The following is a 22,521-nucleotide window of genomic DNA, read 5'->3' on the forward strand; positions in this document are numbered from 1 at the left end:
AAAGAGTTAATTCTGACTTTTTTCCCAGCACTTTCTTTCGTTTTATTATGTGTACTACTCTCTCCCATACTCCTTTGTGGGGGGTTTTCCTACACAGATTTTTAAAGTTTCCTTACTAATCCCCTTTGCCCTCTCCCCCCACCCGCCTCCCCTGTGGTAACTTCAGTTTGCTCTCTATAGTTAATTGTCTGTTTCTTGGTTTGTCTTTTTTCCTTTCCTCATTTGTTTTGTTTCTTAAATTCCACAAAAGAGTGGGATCATATGGTATTTGGTTTTCTCTGACTTATTTCACTTACCATTATACTCTCTAGCTCTATCCACATCGTTGCAAATGGCCAGATTTCATTCTCTTTTTATGGCTGCACAATATTCCTCTGTGTGTGTGTGTGTGTGTGTGTGTGTGTGTGTGTGTGTATCACACCTGACTTTTTTTTACAGTTTTCTTTTCTTTTTTTTTTTTTCTTTTAGAGACAGTGAGCGGAGGGGCAGAGGGTGAGAGAGAATCTCAAGCAGGCTCCATGCTGAGGGCAGAGCCCAATGCAGGGCTTGATCTCACAACCATGAGATCATGACCTGAGCCAAAATCAAGAGTCAGACACTCAACCAACGGAGCCCCCCAGGTACCCTTATCGTCTTCTTATTATTTGATGCAGAAGAGATATTTTAGAGGTCCTCGCTCTGCCATTTTACTGGTATCACTCCCTCAAGGAACACTTTTAGACCTTTTCTCCACCCATTCTTTTCTTGGGACATAAACTGGGTGAGAGAAAACATCACGACCATCGTGAACTTGAGGCCTCTAGTTCTATAAAGGGACTACCAGTAATGTTCTCAAAACTGTAGTGTCATGCATCCATCTGAAGAGTAGGACCAGGGGCAGAGAGCAGCAAAGACCAGGGAAGAAAGATCTAGTGTGAACACGGCAGGTCCTTTCTCACCAATGTTTCTCAAATATTGCAGACTGAGTGCACCTGGGTGGCTCAGTCGGTTAAACATCTAGCTCTTGATTTCAGTTCAGGTCATGATCTCACGGTTCGTGGGTTCAAGCCTTGCGTCAGGCTCTATGCTGACAGCATGGAGCCTGCTTGGAATTCTCTCTCTCCTCTCTCTCTGTCCCTCCCCTGCTTGTGTGCGCGCTCTCTCTCTCCCGCTGTCTTGCTCTCTCTCAAAATAAACTTAAATTTTTTTTTAAATACTGCAGATTGATAAGCAGTGGCACCTGCCTGAGTCTGTCATCTAAATTTATATCTAAGCAGCCTTCCATTACCAAAAAGGGAAGGATCTATCTTGCTCCATATACCTTAAGATGACCACCCTGCTTTTTTTTCTTTTTAACACAGAAAAATTTCTGGAAAAAATGGAAAAGCTGATAGTAGTTCCTCCCTAACCTCTGTAAAGGCAGAAACACAGTCGCCCTGTCTCAACCGATGAAAAAGAGAGACCTGGTGCTGTGAGCTGAACTATGTCCCCCACCCCAAATTCATATGCTGAATCAGTAACCCCCAATGTGACTGTATTTGGATGTAAGGCCTTTAAAGAAGTAATTAGGGTTAAATGAGGTCATGAGGGTGGGGCCCACCATAAGGACTGGTGTCCTCATGAGAAGAGGAAGAGACCAGGAGTGACATGTGCACCAAGTAAAGGCCATGTGAGGACACAGAGGGAAGATGGTCCATATGCAAGCCAAGGAGAGAGGCCTCAGGAGAAACCAAACTGGCTGCCACTTTGATCTTGGACTTCCAGACTGCAGTACCGTGAGAAAACACAGTTCTGTTTTTTTACCCACCCCCCGACACCCCCCGCTGCGACATTTTGTTATGGCGGCCCTACTGGGCTACTACGAGTGGTAGCCTTGATGGGATCCTGAAGCAGAGGATATTACAAAGATCAATGAAATCCGAATAAAGTGTGGAGTTCAGTTAAGACAATGTATCAAGTTTGATTCATTGTGACCATCCCAATGCAAGATGTTTACAACAGCGGAAACTGGGCGTGGCCTACAAAGGAGTTCCCTGTACTTCCTTTGCCAACTTCTCTGTGCATCTGAAATTCTTCTCTAATTAAAGGTTTATTTTCACAAAAAGAGAGAAAGGAGAGGTATCCCAAGCCCACAGGTGCAGGTGCAGGTGCAGGGCAGCAGAGGTTCTAGAATTCCCAGGGCAGCAGGGAATTTCCTCTGCCACTTCCTCCTCTCCATAGGCGCATACCAGAGGCCCCCCCCCCACCAAGTTCTCCCTTTGGGCTGCCTTCCGGCACCCTTGCAGCCACCGCATGCTTGCTTCCATCAGAAATAGATCATGTTGGGGGCACCTGGGTGGCTCAGCTAGTTAAGCCTCTGACTTCGGCTCAGGTCGTGAGCTCACAGGTCGTGAGTTCCAGCCCCGCGTCAGGCTCTCTGCTATCAGCATGGAGCCTGCTTTTGAGCCTCTGTCTCCCCCCCTCCCCCCCCCCCCGAGCCCTTCCCCCGCTGGCTCTCTCTCAAAATAAATAAAATTTTAAAAAAGAAATAGATTATGCTGTAGAAAAATGGAAAATCTGATGGCGTCTCCAGTCCCCAAGCTCTGTGAAAGCACTAAGGCAGCCACTCTTCTTCAGTCTCTCACAAGGAGAAGAAACAAAATTGCCAAACTCACAGGCCCAGGGCAGTAGAGGCCTAGCAAGGAGATGCTAGTGTTAACAGGGAAAACTGTACAGAGTAGCTTGTCTCCTGCTCCGAGTCAACAGAGACAGCATCACTCTTTGGGTACCTATCCCCCCCCCCCCCGCAAATCTCCTTCCGGGAACCTTTCAGTCTTTCAGTTAAGGCGAAATTAAGCCCAGCTTTCACCCCTCATCTGCCCCGTTGTGGACTAATGCCAGAGGCCCCCACCAGGGCCTCCCACTTTTTCTCCCTTTGGACTAACTCCCATCCCAATGAGCGAGTCTGGAGCCTCTGTGGATCTATCTATTCTTTCTATGAGCCACCCCGCACCCTCATCCTGAACAGCAAGATGGGGAGGAGACATCGGTCACCAGGAGCTACTTGCCTGTGTAGGGGGCACTAACACAGCAGTACTGGTGAAATGAGAGAGGAAATCTACAGGAGCCCGGGGCGGAGAGCAGCCCTGATCTGTGAAGCTGAAGCTACGGTGAACAGGTCAGCAAAGGCACCTGTTCCTTTGTCCCTGCTGCTTTTACTGTGCAGAGAGCTGTTAACTTGTGTCTCAATTAGGTGCTACCAGACAACCCCCCTCTGGCCCTCTTCCATTTCTGCAAGGGAAGCAAAGGTCCTTCTTGACCTGTTCCTCAAACATTCTTTCCCTTGGGGGTAGATAAAGCTGGAAGAGGAAAAACATTAAGGAACTGTAGTCCTTTATCTTTATAAAGCTCCATTACCCCAACAGCGTAGAACAAACAAGATTTTAGGCGCAGCAGGAGAGAAGCACATGAAAACGCTAGCCTTTACGGGTCCTTTTCTAAACAGCTGTAAAGAAAACACCAGGAGCCGCAAGACTCAGATTGGCGTGGAAGTCCATGCAGCTGTCCTGATACGCGGCTTGGAACACAGAACTGCCTCTCTAGCCGCATGCCACTTCAAGGAGCGGGCCCGGCCAACTTGAATCCCAACCAGGAAGGAAGAATGAACGCTTGGGTCTGCCTCACAAAGCACCCTGGGAAGCCAGGTCCCCGGTGAGGTGGGCTTTGGATGGTAAAGGCCAGGAGGGCGCTGAGCCGCCAGCCCGGCCGAGCCCTCCCTAACCTGCTGGTGCGGGGGGGCCGTGCGCTCTCCCCTGGGGATGGGAAGGGGGCCGGGTCCCTTTGCGTTTACACAGCCCAGTGGTCCAGAGAGCTATTTCCCACAGCATTCTGCTGGAAAGAAAGTGGATGGCGTGCGATCGGAAGGAATGGCATCTTACAAGTAACAAAAGAAAGAAAATGTGAATGGAAGCATAATTACCAATTCGCAAAGCCATGGCAGTTTCTAGCTGCTATGCTTAGCAGAAGCCCACAGTCCCCTCTTTATATAATTATTTGTATGCATCATCCAGACCTTCAAACTATCTGTATTATGCACAATTATTACCTCGGCTCATCTCCACGTTCAGTTTCCCAGGAGGTGAAAAAACCTCTCCTGATACTTAGTTTATGAATTCTGGGGAATCTGACTGGGAGAGATGTGGAAAAGCAAACAATTGGTAAGGCATATAATTATCTCTTTCAAAGGAAACATTCACCTCCAGCTGGCCTACTTGTGTAGGTTCTAATGCCTGAAAAGAGAATTAATTAACCCAGGCAGGTCTCCAGTGCCTGCATATCCTCCTTCAAACCTATTTACAAACCTGCTTAGAAACGCCGGGCTTTTGCAAAGCAGAGAGTTCACTTAGAAATACAGCTGCACATGGAATTCTTTGAAAATGTAAATGGAAGATTCTGAACAGGAATAACTTGACATTTGATTCTGGAACAATGGTAAAATGTCAACATCTGCCATGAAAATACAGAACCCTAAAATAATGAAAAAGGGTCCTTTCAGTATTTGAAGTCTATGGCACTTGCTTGGGTTTGGTTGTCTCACAAAGTTCTGTGCAGTACCACTGTGCTTCAACAGACTTGCATTAAAGTAATATTGTTTAAGCACATTAAAGAAGCACACTTATAATTTCATTGGAACATAATAGTAGTCTCATTCTATCGCAGCTGTGGTCCATCCAGGTCAGAAGTCCCTTTTTTCCACGCACCGAAAGCTAGGTTGCTTGGGGCACCTGGGTGGCTCAGCTGGTTAAGTGTAAGACTTCGGCTCAGGTCATGATCTCATGGTCCGTGAGTTTGAGCCCCGCGTCGGGCTCTGTGCTGACAACACGGAGCCTGGAGCCTGCTTCGGATTCTGTGTCTCCCTGCACTGTTCTCTCTCTCTCTCTCTTTCTCTCTCTCAAAAACAAGTGAACATTAAAAAAAAAAAAAAAGGTAGGTTGCTTGACAACCTATCATCCTCTATTTAGTGATCTTTTTAAAGATCTGGAGTGTCACCAAAACATCCCAAATTCTGTTAAAAATTCGTTTTAAGGGGCGCCTGGGTGGCTCAGTCGGCTAAGCGTCCAACTCTTGGTTTTGGCTCAGGTCATGATCTCGTGGTTCGTGGGTTCAAGCCCCGTGTTGGGCTCTGTGCTGGCAGCTCAGCGGGAGCCTATAGAGAGCCTGCTCGGAATTCTCTCTCTCCCTCTCTCTGCCCCTCCCCTGCTCGTGTTCTCTCTCAAAATAGATAAATAAACTTTAAAAGCAACTTATTTTAATGTTATCACTTATCGTCGTACTTAAACCTTTCTTAAACTTCTTTACAAGAGAAACCCGTACCAGCCCTTGAGTGGCTAATTAACCCTTGAGTTTGCTGCCTGTTTTCAACTTTTTAAATGTGGTTTGAAAAAACCCTCACAAGATCAAATATACCATCTTAACCCTTTCTAAGTGCACTGTTGAGCGGCATTAACTATATTCACACTGTTGTGCAACCAATCTCCAGAACTTCTTCATCTTGCAAAACTGAAATTCTGTCTCTAATTTTCCCGTCCCCTCAGCCCCTGGCAACCACCCTTTCACTTTGTTTCTGTGTATTTGACTATTTCAGATACCTCGTATAGACGGAATCATACTGTATATGTTTGTCTTCTTGTGACTAGCTTATTTTCACTCAGCAGAATGACCTTGAAATTCTCTCATGTTGTAGCATGTGACAGGATCTCCTTCCTTTTTAAAAAATCTTTTATTTTAATTCCGGTAGAGTTAACATACAGTGTTCTATTAGTTTCATGTGTACAATATAGCCATTCAAGCATTTCCTCCCTTTTTAAGGCTGAATAATCCATCGCATATATACACCATATTTTGTTTCTTGATTTATCCATCGATGGACACATGTATTGCTCCGGCCTCTTGGCCATCGTGAATAATGCTGCCATGACCATGAGTGCGCAAATATTTCCGTGAGAGCAAGATCCTCCTTTCAGTTCTTCTGGGTCTATACTCAGACGTGGGATTGCAGGATCATATAGTAATCCTATTTTTAATTTTTCGAGGAACGACCATATCATTTTCAATAGCAGCTGTACTGTTTTTGTGTTCCTATCAACAGAGCACAAAAGTTCCAATTTCTCCATAGCTCCAATCTCTCCGTATCCAATATCTCCAATATCTCTGTCAACATATGTTATTTTCTGGGTTTTTTCTTTTTTGATAGTGGCCATCCTGATGGCTGTGAGATGATACCTCACTGTTGGTTTCCATTTACGTTTCCCTAATAACTAATGATGTTGAGCATCTTTTCATATGCTTCTTGGACATTTGTATATTATCTTTGAGAAACGTTTATTCAAATTATTTGCCCATTTTTAAATTGTGTTGTTTTTCTGTTGTTTGGTTGTAGGAGTTCTTTATATATTCTGGATATGAGCCCCTTATTAAATACATGATTTGCAAATATTTTCTACCATCGTGTAGGTTACTTTTTCACTCCGATTGTGTCCTTTGGTGTGTGGTAGTTTTTAATTTTGACAGAGTAGGATCTCTATGTTTTTACTTTCCCTTTTGTCAACATCCTTGCCAACACTTAGCATATATATAATGGCCATCCTAACAGGTATGAGGTGTTATCTCATTGTGGTTTTGATTTGCATTTCCTTCATGAGTAGTGATGTTGACACTCTTTTATATACCTGTTGGCCATTGGTATGTTTTCTTTGGAAAAACGTCCCTTCAGGTCCTTTGCTCATTTTTTAACCAGGTTATTTGGGGGTTTTTGTTATTGAGTTATAGGAGTTCCTTATACATTTTGGATATTAATCCTTTATCAGATGTATAGCCTGAAAATATTTTTCTCTCAATACATAGGATGCCCTTTATTTTGATGATTGCTTCATTTGCTTTACAAAGCTCTTTAGTTTTACGTAGTCTCACTTATCTATTTTCTTTCGTTGGCTGTGCTTTTGGTGTCATATCCAAGAAATCATTGCCAAGACCAATGTCAAGGTTTTCCCCTATTTGTTCTTCTAGGAGCTCTACAGTTTCAGGTCTTATTTAAGTCTTCGATCTATTTTTAGTTGGGTTTTGTGTATTGTATAAGACAAGGGTCCAATTTCATTCTTTTACACGTGGATATCCAGTTTTCCCAGCACTGTGTTTTGAAGAGACGTTCCCCCTTGAATGGTCTTGGCAGCCTTGTTGAAGATTAGTTGACTATATATTCATGGGTTTCTAGACTCTCTATTCTCTTCCATTATTCTACATGTCTGTTTTTATGCTAGTACCATACTGTTTTGATTACTATCATTTGATAATATATTTTGAAATCAGGGAATATGATGTCTCCAGCTTTGTTCTTCTTACTGAAAATTACTTTGGTTACTTAGTCTTTTGTGGTTCCATATGAATTTTAGGATTGTTTCTCTATTTTGGTAAAAAGTGATGGGGCAGCTGGGTGGCTTAGTCAGTTAAGTGACTGACTTTGGCTCAGGTCATGATCTCATAGCTCATGAGTTCCAATGAAGTTAAACTTTTTATACTCTAACTAGCAATGTATGAGGATTTCAATTTCTTCATGTCCTTGACAACACTTGTCATTGTCTTTTATTTTTGTTTAAAAAGTTTATTTTTATTTTTTGAGAGAGAGAGAGAGAGATTGAGAGCAAGAAGGGGAGGGGAAGAGGGAGAGGGAGACAGAATCCCAAGCAGGCTCTGTGCCATTAGCACAGAGCCCGATGCAAGCTCAAACTCATGAACTGTGAGCTTATGACCTGAGCCAAAGTCAAGAGTCAGATACTTAACTGACTGAGCCACCCAGGTGCCCCTATCTTTTTTTATTATGACCATACCAGTGGTTGAAGTGGTTTATCTCACTGGATTTTTTCTGTTCTCAATGTTAGCTAACATACAGTGTAGCCTTGGCTTCAGGAGTAGAATCCAGTGATTCATCAGGTACGTATAACTCCCAGTGCTCATCCCAACAAGTGCACTCCTTGATGCCCATCATCCATTTTCCCCTCCCCATCAACCCTCAGTTGGTTCTCTGTATTTAAGAATCCCTTATGCTTTGCCTCCCCCTTGTTTTTTTATCTTATTTTTCCTTCCTTTCCCCTATGAGCATCTGTTAAGTTTCTCAAATTCCACATATCAGTGAAATAATGTGATATCTGTCTTTCTCTGAGTGACTTATTTCGCTTAGCATAATACCCTCCAGTTCCACCTATATTGTTGCAAATAGCAAGATTTCATTCTTTTTCATCACCAAGCAGTATTCCTGTACACACACACACACACACACACACACACACACACCACCTTCTTAATCCATTCATCAGTTGATGGACATCTGGGCTCTTTCCATAATTTGGCTATTGTTGATTGCACTGCTATAAACATTGGGGTGCATGTGCCCTTTTGAATCAGCATTCCTGTATCCTTTGGATAGATTCTTAGTAGTGCAATTGCTGGGTCATAGGATAATTCTATTTTTAATTTTTTGAGGAACCTCCACACTGTTTTCTAGAGTAGCTGCATCAGTTTGAATTCCCACCAACGGTGCAAGAGGGTTCCCTTTCTCAACATCCTCGCCAACATCTGTTGTTTCCTGAGTTGTTAATTTTAGCCATTCTGACCGGTGTGAGGTGGTGTCTCATTGTGGTTTTGATTTGTATTTCCCTGATGATGAATGATGTTGAGCATTTTTTCATGTGTCTGTTTGCCATCTGGATGTCTTCTTTTGAAAAGTGTGATTCCTGTCTTCTATTCATGTCTTCTGCCCATTTCTTCACTGGATTATTTGTTTTTCAGGTGTTGAGTTTCAGAAGTTCTTTATAGATTTTGATATTAACCCTTTATCTGATATGTCATTTGCCAATACCTTCTCCCATTCTGTCAGTTGCCTTTTAGTTTTGTTGATAGGTTCCTTTGCTGCGCAGAGGCCTTTTATCTTGATGAGGTCCCAATAGTTCATTTTTGCTTTTGTTTCCCTTGCCTCTGGATACATGTCAAGTAAGAAGTTGCTGTGGCCGAAGTCAAAGAGGTTGTTGCCTGTTTTCTCCTCCAGGATTTGATGATTTCCTGTCTTACATGTATGTCTTCCATCCATTTTGAATTTATTTTTGTGTATGGTGTAAGCAAGTGGTCCAGGTTCATTCTTTGGCATGTCGCTGTTCAAGTTTTCCCAGCACCATTTGCTGAAGCGACTTTTTTCCATTGGACACTGTTACCTGCTTTGTTGAAGATTAGTTGGCCATCTATTTGTGGGTTCATTTCTGGGTTCTCTATTCTATTCCATTGATCTATGTGAGTGTGTTTGTGCCAATACCATACTGTCTTGATGATGACAGCTTTGTAATACATGTTAAAGTCTGGGATTGTGATGCCTCCAACTTTGGTTTTCATTTTCAACATTACTTTGGCTATTCGGGGTCTTTTCTGGTTCCGTACAAATTTTAGGATTGTTTGTTCTAGTTCTGTGAAGAATGCTGGTGCTACTTTGATTGGGATTGCATTGAATGCGTAGGTTGCTTTGGGGAGTATCAACATTTTTTTTTTTAATTTTTTTCAACGTTTTTTATTTATTTTTGGGACAGAGAGAGACAAAGCACGAACGGGGAAGGGGCAGAGAGAGAGGGAGACACAGAATCGGAAACAGGCTCCAGGCTCTGAGCCATCAGCCCAGAGCCCGACGCGGGGCTCGAACTCACAGACCGCGAGATCGTGACCTGGCTGAAGTCGGACGCTTAACCGACTGCGCCACCCAGGCGCCCCTGGGGAGTATCAACATTTTAATAATATTTGTTCTTCCAATCCATGAGCATGGAATATTTTTCCATTTCCTTGTGTCTTCTTCAATTTCTTTCACAAGCTTTGTATTGTTTTCAGCACATAGAGGGTTTACCTCTTTGGTTAGGTTTATTCCAAGGTATTTTATAATTTTTGATGCAATTGTAAAGGGGATCAGTTCCCTGATGGCTCTTTCTTTTACTTCATTATTGGTGTATAGAAATGTGATTGATTTCTGTACATTGATTTCATATCCTGCAACTTTGCTGAATTCCTGTATCAGCTGTAGCAGTTTTTTGGTGGAATCTTTTGGGTTTTCCATGTAGAGTATCATGTCATCTGCCAAGAGTGAAAGTTTTCCTTCTTTGCCTTTTATTTTGTTTTGTTGTCTGATTGCCGAGGCTAGGACTTCCAACATTATGTTAAACAGTGGTGAGAGTGGACATCTTTGTCATGTTCCTGATCTCAGGGGGAAAGCTCTCAGGTTTTCCACATTGAGGATGATATTAGCTGTGGGTCTTTCATATATGGCTTTTATGATGTTAAGGTATGTTTCTTCTATCCAGACTTTCTTGAGGGTTTTTATTTAAGAAAGGAAGCTATATTTTGTCAAATGCTTTTTCTGCATCTATTAACAGGATCATATGGTTCTTATCCTTTCTTCTATTAATGTGATGTATCGCACTGATTGATTTGCGAGCATTGAACCAGCCCTGCAGGCCAGGAATGCCTCCCACTTGATCATGGTGAATAATTCTTTTAATGTACTGTTGAATTTGATTTGCTACTATCTTTTTCAGAACTTTTACATCCATGTTCATCAGGGATATTGGCCTATGATTCTCCTTTTTAGTGGGGTCTTTGTCTAGTTTGGGAATCAAGGTAATGCTGGCTTCATAGAATGAGTTTGAAAGCTTTCCTTCCATTTCTATTTTTTGGAACAGCTTGAGAAGAATAGGTATTAACTCTGCTTTACAGGTCTGGTAGAATTCCCCAGGGAAGCCACCTAGCCCAGGACTCTTATTTGTTGGGATAGTTTTGATAACTGATTCAATTTCTTTGCTGGTTATGGGTCTGTTCAAATTTTTTTATTTCTTCCGTTTGAGTTTTGGTAGTGTGTGAGTGTCTAGGAATTTGCCCATTTCCTCCAGACTGTCCAGTTTGCTGGCATATGATTTTTCATAGTATTCTCTAATAATTGTTTGTGTTTCTCTCTCTTTGTGAGAGAGATTGTGATTGTGAGAGAGGTTGTGATCTCTCCTGTTTCATTCACGATTTTATGTATTTGGGTCCTCTCTCTCTTCTTTTTCAGAAGTCTGGCTCGGGGGTTATCAATTTTGTTTATTCTTTCAAAAACCCAGCTCTTAGATTCATTGATCTGTTCTACTGTGGTCTTTTTTGGATTCTATATCATTTATTTCTTCTCTAATCTTTATTATTTGTCTTCTGCTGGTTTTGGACTTTCTTTGCTGCTGCTTTTCCAGTTCCTTTAGGTATAAGGTTAGGTTGTATTTTGGGGACCTTTCTTGCTTCTTGAGATAGGCCTGGATTGCAATGTATTTTCCTCTTAGGACTGCCTTTCCTGCATCCAAAAGGGTTTCAACTGTCATGTTTTCATTTTCATTTGCTTCCATATATTTTTTAATTTCTTCTTTAATTTCCTGGTCGACCCATTGATTCTTTAGTAGGATGTTCTTTAATCTCCATGTATTTGGGGCTTTCCAAATTTTTTCTTGTGGTTGATTTCAAGTTTCATAGTGTTGTGATCTGAAAATATGCATGGTATGATCTCCATCTTTTTATACTTGTTGAGGGCTGTTTTGTGACCCAGTGTGTGATCTATTTTGGAGAATGTTCCATGTGAACTTGAAAACAATGTGTATTCTCCTACATTTGGATGAAAAGTTCTGAATATATCTCTTAAGTCCATCTGGTCCAATGTGTCATTCAAAGCCATTGTTTCCTTATTGATTTTCTGCCAAGATGATCTGTCCATTGTTGTAAGTAGAATATTAAAGTCCCCTACAATTACGGTATTATTATCTATATATTTGTTGATTAATTGATTTATATATTTGGGTTCTTTCATGTTGGGGGCATAAACAATTACAGTTGTTAGCTCCTCTTGATGGATAGACCCCTTAATTATGATATAACACCCTTCTTTATCTCTTGTTACAGTCTTTGTTTTAAAATCTAATTTGTCTGGGGGCGCCTGGGTGGCTTGGTCGGTTGAGTGTCCGACTTCGGCTCAGGTCATGATCTCACAGTCCGTGAGTTCGAGCCCTGCGTCGGGCTCTGTGCTGACAGCTCAGAGCCTGGAGCCTGTTTCAGATTCTGTGTCTCCCTCTCTCTGTGACCCTCCCCCGTTCATGCTCTGTCTCTCTCTGTCTCAAAAATAAATAAAAACGTTTAAAAAAATTTTTTTAATCTAATTTGTCTGATATAAGTACGGCTACTCCAACTTTCTTTTCATGTTCATTAGCATGATAGATGGTTCTCCATCCCCTCACTTTCAATCTGCAGGTGTCCTCAGGTCTAAACTGAGTCTCTTATAGGCAGCATATGGATGGATCTTGGTTTTTTTTTATCCATTCTGATACCCTGTATCTTTTGATTGGGACATTTAGTCCATTTACATTCAGAGTGATTACTGAAAGATACGAAATTAGTGCCATTGTGTTATCTGTAGGTTTCGTGTTTGTGGTGATGTCTCTGGCCTGTTGTAATCTTTGCTGCTTTCCACTCACAGAGTCCCCCTTAGGATCTCCTGCAGGGCTGGTTTAGTGGTCATGAACTCCTTTAGTTTTTGTTTGGGAAAGCCTTTATCTCTCCTTCTATTCTGAATCAGCCTTGCTGGATAAAGGATTCTTGGCTGCATATTTTTCCTATTCAGCACATAGAATATTTCCTGCCACTCCCTTCTGGCCTGCCAACTTTCAGTGGACAGGTCTGCTTCTAACCTTATGTGTCTACCTTTGTAGGTTAAGGACCATTTGTCCTTAGCCACTTTCAGAATTCTCTCTTTATCTTTGTATTTTGCCAGTTTCACTATGATAAGTCATGGTGTTGACCTGCTTTTGATTTTGAAGGGAGTTCTCTGTGCCTCTTGGACTTGGATGCCTGTTTCCTTCCCCAGATTAGGGAAGTTCTCAGCTATAACTTGTTCAAATAAACTTTCTGCTCCTTTCTCTTGCTCTTCTTCCTCTGGGACTCCTATGATACGGATATTGCTTCATTTTATGGAATCAGTTAGCTCTCTAATTCTCCCCCCGTGATCTAATAATTTCCTTTCCCTCTTTTTTTTCAGCTTCATCATTGTCCATAATTTTATCTTCTATTTCACCCATTCTCTTCTCTGCTTCTTCCATCCTCACTGTCACTGTATCTAGTTTATTTTCACCTCATTTATAACATTTCTTTATTCATCGTGACTATTTCTTAGGTCTTTGATCTCTGCAGCAATAGATTCTCTGCTGTCTTCTATGCTTTTTTCAAGCCCAGCTATTAGTCTTAGGACCGTTATTCTAGATTCTTATTCAGATATATTGTTTATATCTGTTTTGAGCAATTCTCAGGCTGTCATTTTTTCCCGAATTTTGTTTTGAGAAGAATTCCTCTGTTTCATCATTTGGGCTAGGTTTCTCTCTTTTATGTTTCTTTTAAAAGCTTGTTATGTGTCCTGCACCTGTGAGTACTACTATGTTAAAAAATGGCTCATACACTGTCCAGGACTTAGCACCCCAGGAAGTGTTTTTGGAGTACGTTTTATGTACTTTGTCGTTGTGTTCTGGCTACTCTATCCCACCGGTCAGTCCTCTGCAGGTGCGCTTTGATTTGTTTGTTGAAGTCACCCTGGAAAAAAAAAAAGGAAAGTGGGCGGGGGGGGGGGGCGGGGAGAAGCCTGATCTCATACAAAGAAAAAAGGAAGGGGAGAAAAGTCTGAGCAGAGGACCAAAAAAAATTATAAGGCTTAATCCAGACAGAGAGAAAGGAAAATAAAGAAGAAGATATAGAAAGGGTATAAAAAGAATAGAATAAAAATGCCTGATTAAACAAACCAGAAAAAAATTATATATATATATAATATATATATTAGTATATAATATAATATATATATGAATTGACCAAAAACAACAAATCAGAAACTATGAGCCTTGATCCTGCCAAGCTGCCTTCTTCCACCTGTGGAAATCCTTCTGTCACTGCACAGATTGATTTCCTGGGTGTTCCAAGTGATTTGACCTCAATACAGTTGTGTTTGAGGGATGAGGGAAATCCCAGTCTCCCTACTTCTCTGCCATGTTAACTCCCCCCCCACTCCGGTTATTTAATTCTCTCATTGTGATTTTGATTTGCATTTCCCTACTAATGATGTTGAGCATGTTTTCATGTGCTTAATGGCCATTTGTATGTCTTTTTTGAAGAAATTTCTATTCAAACCCTTGCCCATTATTTCATTGGGTCATTTACCTTGTTATTGTTGAGTTGTCATTGTTCTTTATATATTCTGGGTATTCTGCCCTTAGCAGATATATTTGCCAACATTTTCCCATTCTGTAGTTTGTCTTTTCATTTTCTTAATGATATTGTCAATGGCACAAAAGTTTTAAAATTTTTATGTACTCCAATTTACCTCCTTTTCTCTAAAGTCGAATTCTTCAATTGTGAAACTGGACCAAAACTAAAGCAAGAGATGAGGGACGCAACCTTGCTATGTTTATACTTTAAGTGAACATATGTATGTGAAGTAATAACTCAGCAGAGAGACTACAAGGAAAGAAAGGAAGCTGTGAACAGTGGGGATTCAGGTTAGGGAAACAAAATCAACTGTTGGATTCCTTCCTGTAGGTGATAGCTAACAATTTAAATCACTGGCCAAAAGGTCAAGATAGCCGGGTCTTGATTTATACTAGCATCAATGTCTACGGGAGTCAGTCTGCAGAATGACGTTATGTCAGTAAGAGTTTCCAAACTGGAGTAAATAAACCCGTGAATAAAGTGAGAGCAATGTGGTTTGGAGCAGTTCATCCAGTTTAGAGTAGAACTGTCACTAGCCGCTCAGAATACTGAGAACGGGGGGGAAGGAGATGGTGAAAGGAGCAGGAGAGAAATTCCAGGAAACTAAGGCAGAATTCTAGATGTGCCAACTAGCAAAACAGGAAAGAGAAAAACAGGAGGAGTTAAGAGGATAAAAAGGTTTAGGACTCATTTCCTAGTTACCACTGGTGATGGTTAATTTTATGTATCAATTTGGATGAGTCATGGGATGGCCATCTATTTGGTCAATCATTATTCTGGGTGTTTCTATGAGGGTGCTTTTGGCTGGGTGTTTAGTCAGTATACTGAGTGAAGCAGCTTACCCTCCATAATGTGAGTGGACATTATCCAATCAGTTGAAAACCTGAACGTAATAAAAAAAGGTTGACTCTTCCCCAAGACAGAATTCCTCCTGTCTGCTGCCTTTGAGCTGAGACATCAGCTTTTTCCTGCCTTTAGTCTCGAATGGAAACATTAGCTCTTCCTGGATCTCACCCCAACCTTCAGAGTGGAACTATCCCATTGGCTCTCCTAGGTCTTTAGCTTGCCAACTCACCCTGCAGATCTTAGGATTTGTCAGCCTCCATAATCATATAAACCAATTTCTTATAATAAATCTCTTTATATATGTTTATAATATTTATTTGTTACATAATAAATACATATGCATCATATTACATGACCACTAGCATGGGTAAGTGTCTCTACTTCACCAACACTTGCTATTGTCTATCTATCTACAATAGGTAGATAGATAGATAGATAGATATCCTAGCCATTATAGCCAGCATAGTGGGTGTGAAGTTGTATCTCACTGTATTTTGATTTGCATTTCCCTAATGATTAATAATGTTGAACATCTTTTCATGTGTTTATTAGCCATTCATGTATCATCTTTTAGGAAGTGCACATTCAAATCCATTTCCCATTTTCATTCATTCATTCATTCATTCATTCATTCATTCATTTTTTAAATTCAGTAGGTTCCACACCCAACATGGGGCTTGAACTCATGACCCTGAGATCAAGAGTTGCGTGCTCTACCACCTGAGCCATCCACGTGCCCCTCCATTGCCCATTTTCTTTTTTTTAAGTTTATTTGAGAGAGAGAGAGAGAGAGAGAGAGAGAGAGAGAGAGAGAACATGCTGGGGAGGGACAGAGAGAGAATCCCAAGCAGGCTCCACACTGACTGACATGGGGCTTGACCTCACAAACCACGAGGTCATGAGCTGGGCCAAAATAAAAAGTTGGATGCTCAAGTGACTGAGCCACCCAAGCGACCGTCCATTGCCCATTTTCGAATTGGGGTATCCTTTTATTGTTGAGTTGTAAGAGTTTTTTATATATTCTGTATGCAAGACCCTCAACAAATACGTGATTTGCAAATATTTTCTTCTAATCTATGGGCTGTCATGTCATTTTCTTGATGATACCTTTGAAGTATAAATTTTTTAATTTTAATGAAATCCAAATTATCTATTTCTTCTTTGGTTGTTCACGCTTTAGGTGTTATAACTAAGAAGTACCTAAATTGCCTAATCTAGGTCATGAAGATTTACACCTATTTTCCTTCTAAGAGTTTTATACTTTTAGGTCTTTGATCCATTTTGATTTAACTTTTTGTATATGGTGTAAGGTAAGAGTTTAGCTTCATTATTTTACATGCAAATATCCAGTTGTCCCAGAACCTTCTGTTGAAAACACTGTTCTTTCCCCTTGAGTGGGTCGTGGAACTCTTGTTGAAAATCAGTTGGACACAGATGCGAGGATTTATTTATGGACTTTCTATCCTACTCCATCGATCTATATAGACCAGCATTGCACTGTCTTGATTAATGTGATTTAGTAGTAATTTCTGAAATCAGGAAGTATGAAGTTTATGTTCTCTGTCATTCTGATACTTCCCATGGCTGCTAAGTTGCTGATTTTCACCATGATTTTGAGCTGTTGATTTTCAAGAGTACTACAGAGATGGGGAGAGAGTATGGGAATAGGGTAAGCTCTAATGACGCAAAGCTTACTATTCTTACCAAGATTCAACTATTTTTCCTGAGGAAATACTCTCTCAATTTTTGCAAGCTTTCAGTTACTTTCTAGAGTTACGGAAAGGTTGCCTTTGACATTTTCTGACTAGTGTTCTCATTGCTTTTGCAGAACGCAGGTTTCTCAGAGTTTCTTACTCCACTATTCTTGACATCATCTAGATCTGAGCTTTTAGCCTTCACTACTTTCTCCTCCTCTGCACCAAATGTTGTTAGGCCAACTTGTGCTGTCTCCTAGGAATTAAGTAGATAGCAATATCGCAAATTATCATGTGCACTATAAGCCAGCATAAAACTGTTGAGATTTCCAGAAGAGCAGGCCGTGTGAGCCAGGATCCTTGTCTTCCTATGTTTTAATGTATCTCTTATCCATGAGGCACGGTGTTAGAATGGAATATTTGTCTCCAAATTGCTTCTGGAAAATATATGCGACAAATACCCATCATCCCTGTTATGGACTAAATGCCTGTTTCCCTAAAATGTATATGTTGAAACCCTAATCCCAATGTGATGGTACTTGGAGATATAGGTGGAGTCCTGATGAATGGGATCAGCATTCTTATAAGAAGAGACCAGAGAGCTGACTAGCTGTCTTTCTACCTAATGAGGACACAGCAAGAAATCAACCATCTACAACCAAGAAGAGGGCTCTCATCAGAATCTGACCATGCTGTCATAATGATTTCTAACTTCCAGCCTCCAGAACTGTGAGACAGAAATGTTTATTGTTTAAGTTACCCTGTCTATGGTAATTTGTTATAGCCAACTGAGACAATTCTGAAAGGAAATTTCAGGGGCTCCTGGGCGGCTCAGTCAGTTGAGCTACCCACTCTTGATTTCGGCTCAGGTCATGATCTCACAGTTCATGAGACTGAGCACCACATTGCGCCCTGCACTGACAGTGAGGAGCCTGCTTAGGGATTTTCTCTCTCCCTCTCTCTCTGCCCCTCCCCTGCTTGCGTGCATATTCTCTCTCTCTCTCTCTCTCTCTCTCTCTCTCTCTCTCCTCAGTAAACTTTAAAAAGTAAAAAAGAAAAAGAAATATTAATTTACCCAATGAAGGACATGCTTAGTGTATTATAAAACAGCCCACTGCCAGCCTCTGGTCTATACAAGAGAAGAAGAGAATGATCAGTTACCCTTCCTGATTGTTATAATGCTGTGCATTTCTCTCTGCACTCTCCTGATCTTCAAACCAAATTAAAAAGGCTTCAGGAGAACCACTGTATTCCCTGGAGCTGAGACAACACTTGATATGTGTGCTTTGAAGTACAGAAGGCCCAGGGAGCTGTGATTGAGGTTTGCTTAAAATAATACATTTAAAGACTGGTTGCAGTTATCTGTGACCGCCGAGCAAAGACAGTGGGTCGCGGTGGGTGCAGTCTGAACTTCAAGTATTTGGCGGGGCAACAGTACAGAGTGTTTGCCATGGGACAGAAAGGTTCCCAAGGAAGATACTCAGGCTTGAATATTCTTGAAAGGTGCCTGCTGAAGAGGTATGCATGCTAGGGCAAGGTGATCCCAACCATCAGAGTCTAGAGTCTGTGGGGTCTATAGCCAGAGGGGAAGCTGAGGGGGAGACAGTAAGAGAGAAGGTTGGTAGGGAAGAGACAAGTTTTGAGTTTGAGTTGAGACATTATTTTCGATAGTATCCTAATGATTACTTCACATTGGTTAAAAGGTATCTCTGCAAAATTCTTTGTATATTTTAGTATTTCCAAAATATCTCAGGGGACTTGGCAATATTTTCATTAGACCTGGGATGCTTCACTAAAACAAGGAACAGAGGGGCACCTGGGTGGCTCAGTCAGTTGGGCATCTAACATTTGATCTCGGCTCAGGTTAGGATCTCAGGGTCATGAGGTCAAGCCCTGTGTTGAGCTCCACACTTGGGCATGGAGCCCACTTAAAAACAAGCAAACACACCAACAAAAGAGGAACAGAAAGCCTAAATTCTAATATCAGTTCCATCACTATGTTGTACGGGACCTTAACCACTTTGTGCCTCAGTTTCTTCACGACCGAATGCTTCCCTCCTTATCTCACATGGTTGTGTGACGATGAAAGAGAATATAGGACAATTTATGTGAAACTTCTTTGAAAAGCATAAGTGCCAGATTTACGCCAAATCTATTTCTTGTAATCAGTGCATACCAGCAATCTAGCAGAGATGAGGCAGGAGGGAATGTGCTCACTGAGGGCCGGGATCAGGGAACTGCAGAGGTTTTCCGGAACATTAAGAAATGACAGCACCTGGGGGTGGAGATGTTGCATTTTATAACACTGCATTAAACAAACATTGCATTGAAACCGAAGTGCAACAATGTCCCTAAGTTTCTCATTTCAAAGGACAGACTTTATTTTTTTTTCCTTTTTTTTTTTTAATTTTTTTTTCAACGTTTATTTATTTTTGGGACAGAGAGAGACAGAGCATGAACAGGGGAGGGGCAGAGAGAGAGGGAGACACAGAATCGGAAACAGGCTCCAGGCTCCGAGCCATCAGCCCAGAGCCTGATGCGGGGCTTGAACTCACGGACCGCGAGATCGTGACCTGGCTGAAGTCGGACGCCTAACCGACTGCGCCACCCAGGCGCCCCACAAAGGACAGACTTTAAATTCAAGGGTTTACTTGACTCTGCTAAAAGAATCTCCTCTCTAGCCAGAGGAAGCAGCCCCCCTCACCTCAAATGCAAAGTCACTAAAGAAAATCCCAAAAGACTTGCAGGAATTTGTTAATTTAGATGTACCAGAAACTTGGGCATTGGGGACACTGTACTGAGGATGATGTACTTCTATTATTTTAGTGATCTGATTAGCACACATCTAGACTAGATGCCGAAACCCTAGAAATCCCCCCGCATGATGCAATGGAAAGAATTCAAGGAGTCGGCCAGAGAAATACATTAGTGTAAATTTATCACATGCAACTTGCCTGTTCACTCCCTAATTATATCCTCTGAAGGGCCAGATGACTATCTCTTCCCTAAAAACTTGAGACAAATTATTGAGTTAAGCTCAAATATCTTTTTGCTGTTGTTGTTGAAAATCACGTAAAACTTTTGGAAGAGTGGGAGTAAGAATAACGCCAAAAATTCTCATATACCCTTTAACCAAATACATCTATTTTTAACATTTTACTTTCTTTGCTTTACGTTTGTGTGTGAGCTCTTTATGCGTGTGTGTGTGTACACATGTTTTTCTGAAATTGTTTAAAATAAGTTGCATACACATTGGCCCTTTACTGCTAAATGCCTCAGTGTATATTTTCTTTTTATCTTTGAGAGAGAGAGAGAGAGAGAGAGAGAGAGAGCGAGCATGAGCGGGGGAGGGGCAGAGAGAGAGGGAGACAGAATCAAAGCAGGCTCCAGGCTCCGAGCTGTCAGCACAGAGCCCGACGCGGGGCTCGAACTCACAACCCGTGAGATCATGACCTGAGCCCAGGTCGGATGGGTAACCGACTGAGCCACCCAAGAGCCCCTTCACTGTGTATTTTCTTAGAACAGGAACATTCTCTTAGGTAACCACAGCACGGTTATGAACTTACGGGGGCCCCGGCGGCCACCCACGCGGAGGTGGGTTCGGGAATCGCCGGGTGTGGCCCCGCCAGGCTGCGGGTAGAAGCGGGTCAGGTCCCGGGGAACAGGCGGCAGGCGTGGGGGCCGCCGCTCCGGCCCATCACCCGTGACGCAGCCCATCTCCCGCGCGCAGGGGTACGACCCGCACTGGTCCCGTCGGGAAGACCCCCAGCTTCCCTCCAGCGGGCGTCCGCCCGGCCTCGCCTCTCCCCGCCCAGCTGCCGGGGCCCTGAGCACAAGGCGCTTCCCACGCAGGCGCGCGCGCATCCCTGCGGCCGTGCGGGACGCGCCGTTGCTGCGGGCCCCCGCGGCTGCCGCGAGCGGTACCCGCGGGCCTTTGCGGCAGGCGGCAGGTGCCGTGGTCACCGTCCTGCGGAGGGCTGTGGCCTCTGTGTCCCAGGACGTCATCGAGCCAGTCACGGAGACGGAGCCCAGGACGCCGGCCATGCAGGGCATCGTCCCCTTGTCCTTGGCTGTGCGTGATGAGGCCCCGCCCTCCGTCTGCGAGCGGACGCAGGCCGGGTCGGCTTCCCAGGGCTCTGCCTTTGTTGCCCAAGCGCTTCTCCTCCACGCCACTGCCCCCGGCTTCCGGACGGTCACGCGTCCACAGCAAGGCCACGAGCGGACCGGTGGCTGATGGCGCTGGGTGGAGAGGACCTTAGCACCACCGTTATCGTGCCCCACTACGATGCCTTCAGAGTGGCCCCTTGGCCGTCGCACGGCTGGGACTCCAATGAGAGTGGCGTCTCCCTGTTGCGGGAGCTCGCCCGCCCTTTCTCCAGGCTCTACACCAACAAGCGCACTCACACCGGGTACATGCAAAGCTTCCGGTCTTTTACTTCGGAGGAGCGAGTTCAACTACCGGGGAACCAGGCACCCTTTGTCCTCTGCCTTTGTTCGCGAACACTGTGGCCCAAAGGGCCAGCCAGGACCTGTACGTGCCCAAGCCGCCTTGTGAGGGGAAACTGCGGCATGCCTTCCTCCTGGAGCTGGAAATAGTGGCTGCCGGTTCTGGGGCGCCGGTGCACAAGGTCTCCACGGTGCACAAGAGGGTCGACCTGGGGACATCCCGGCCTGAGAGCCGGAGTGCTTTGCGGTTCTCTGGGTGTCTGCCTTCGCCCTGTCCCACCTGGAGAGCCACCTCATGGACCTGAGGGCCCAAGTTGAAAACTCTGACCCACGAGTTGAGGCTCATCGCAGAGGCCCTGGCCCGCGTCATCTACAACCTGGCCGGGAAGGAACCCCCCGAGACATGCCGATCTTCCCGGAGCGGATGATCCAGCAGGAGCAGTGGGACCGCGTGACGGGCTGGCTCACCAGCCAGCCCAGCCCGGCAACCAGCCACCCAGCTGATGGACAAATTCTGCATGTTCCTCAGCATGCCAGCACGCCACCTGAGTTGCCACCTGGCGGAGGTGAGGCAGCACCGCACCAAGGCTGACGCGTGGGACCCCAAGTTTGTCTTCTGTGAGCAACTGAAGCAGGTGGTGAGAGCCTGCAAGGTCAAGCCAGCCGTTTTCTCCACGCTCCTGGCCATCTGCATGGGCGCCTAGCTCGGGGTGGCCTCTACAACAGTCCTGGTGAGCAGGCGGGGCTCAGGTGGGAGCCAAGGTCCCTGTGCGAGGGTCACCTTGGTCAGGTCAGTCCTTGCCCCCCCCATCCTGCCTAGAAGGTGGCCCCACAAGTGGCCCCCGGGCCTCACTCAAACCCTCCTGCTGTCCCCAGCACTACGACCTCCTGTACAAAACAGTTCAGGGACTGCTCTTGAAGGCCAAGATGCAGTGACATGGCCATCCACCAGCACGATGAGCTTTCCACCTGCCACCCCTCCCTGCCCCACAGCTGGCCGGGGGACAGGGCTTCACCCCTTGCTGAGAAGCCCCAGCCCTGAACTACAGAGTTTTTCTGTATCGCTCTTGAGGACTTGGGGGATTCTCTTTTTTGTCCTTTGAACTCCCTTGGAAGAGCATTTGGTGGAAGTCCCGGAGCCAGGCCATGGACTTGGGAACAAGCCTGCAAATGGGCCCCCACTCCTGGAGGTGACCCCCTGGCCCTCGGGGCTGGTGAGCCGAGACGACAGAGGAAA

The 22,521-nt window shown here is 43.8% G+C and overlaps 1 pseudogene; it reads left to right on the plus strand.

The window, feature by feature from the left end:
• The window catches only part of LOC111558684, a 47,653-nt pseudogene extending 25,433 nt beyond the window's left edge, over positions 1-22,220 (plus strand).
• The last annotated feature ends 301 nt before the right edge of the window (positions 22,221-22,521 follow it).

This window comes from Felis catus, chromosome X (assembly GCF_018350175.1).
Source record: "Felis catus isolate Fca126 chromosome X, F.catus_Fca126_mat1.0, whole genome shotgun sequence".
NCBI lineage: Eukaryota > Metazoa > Chordata > Mammalia > Carnivora > Felidae > Felis > Felis catus.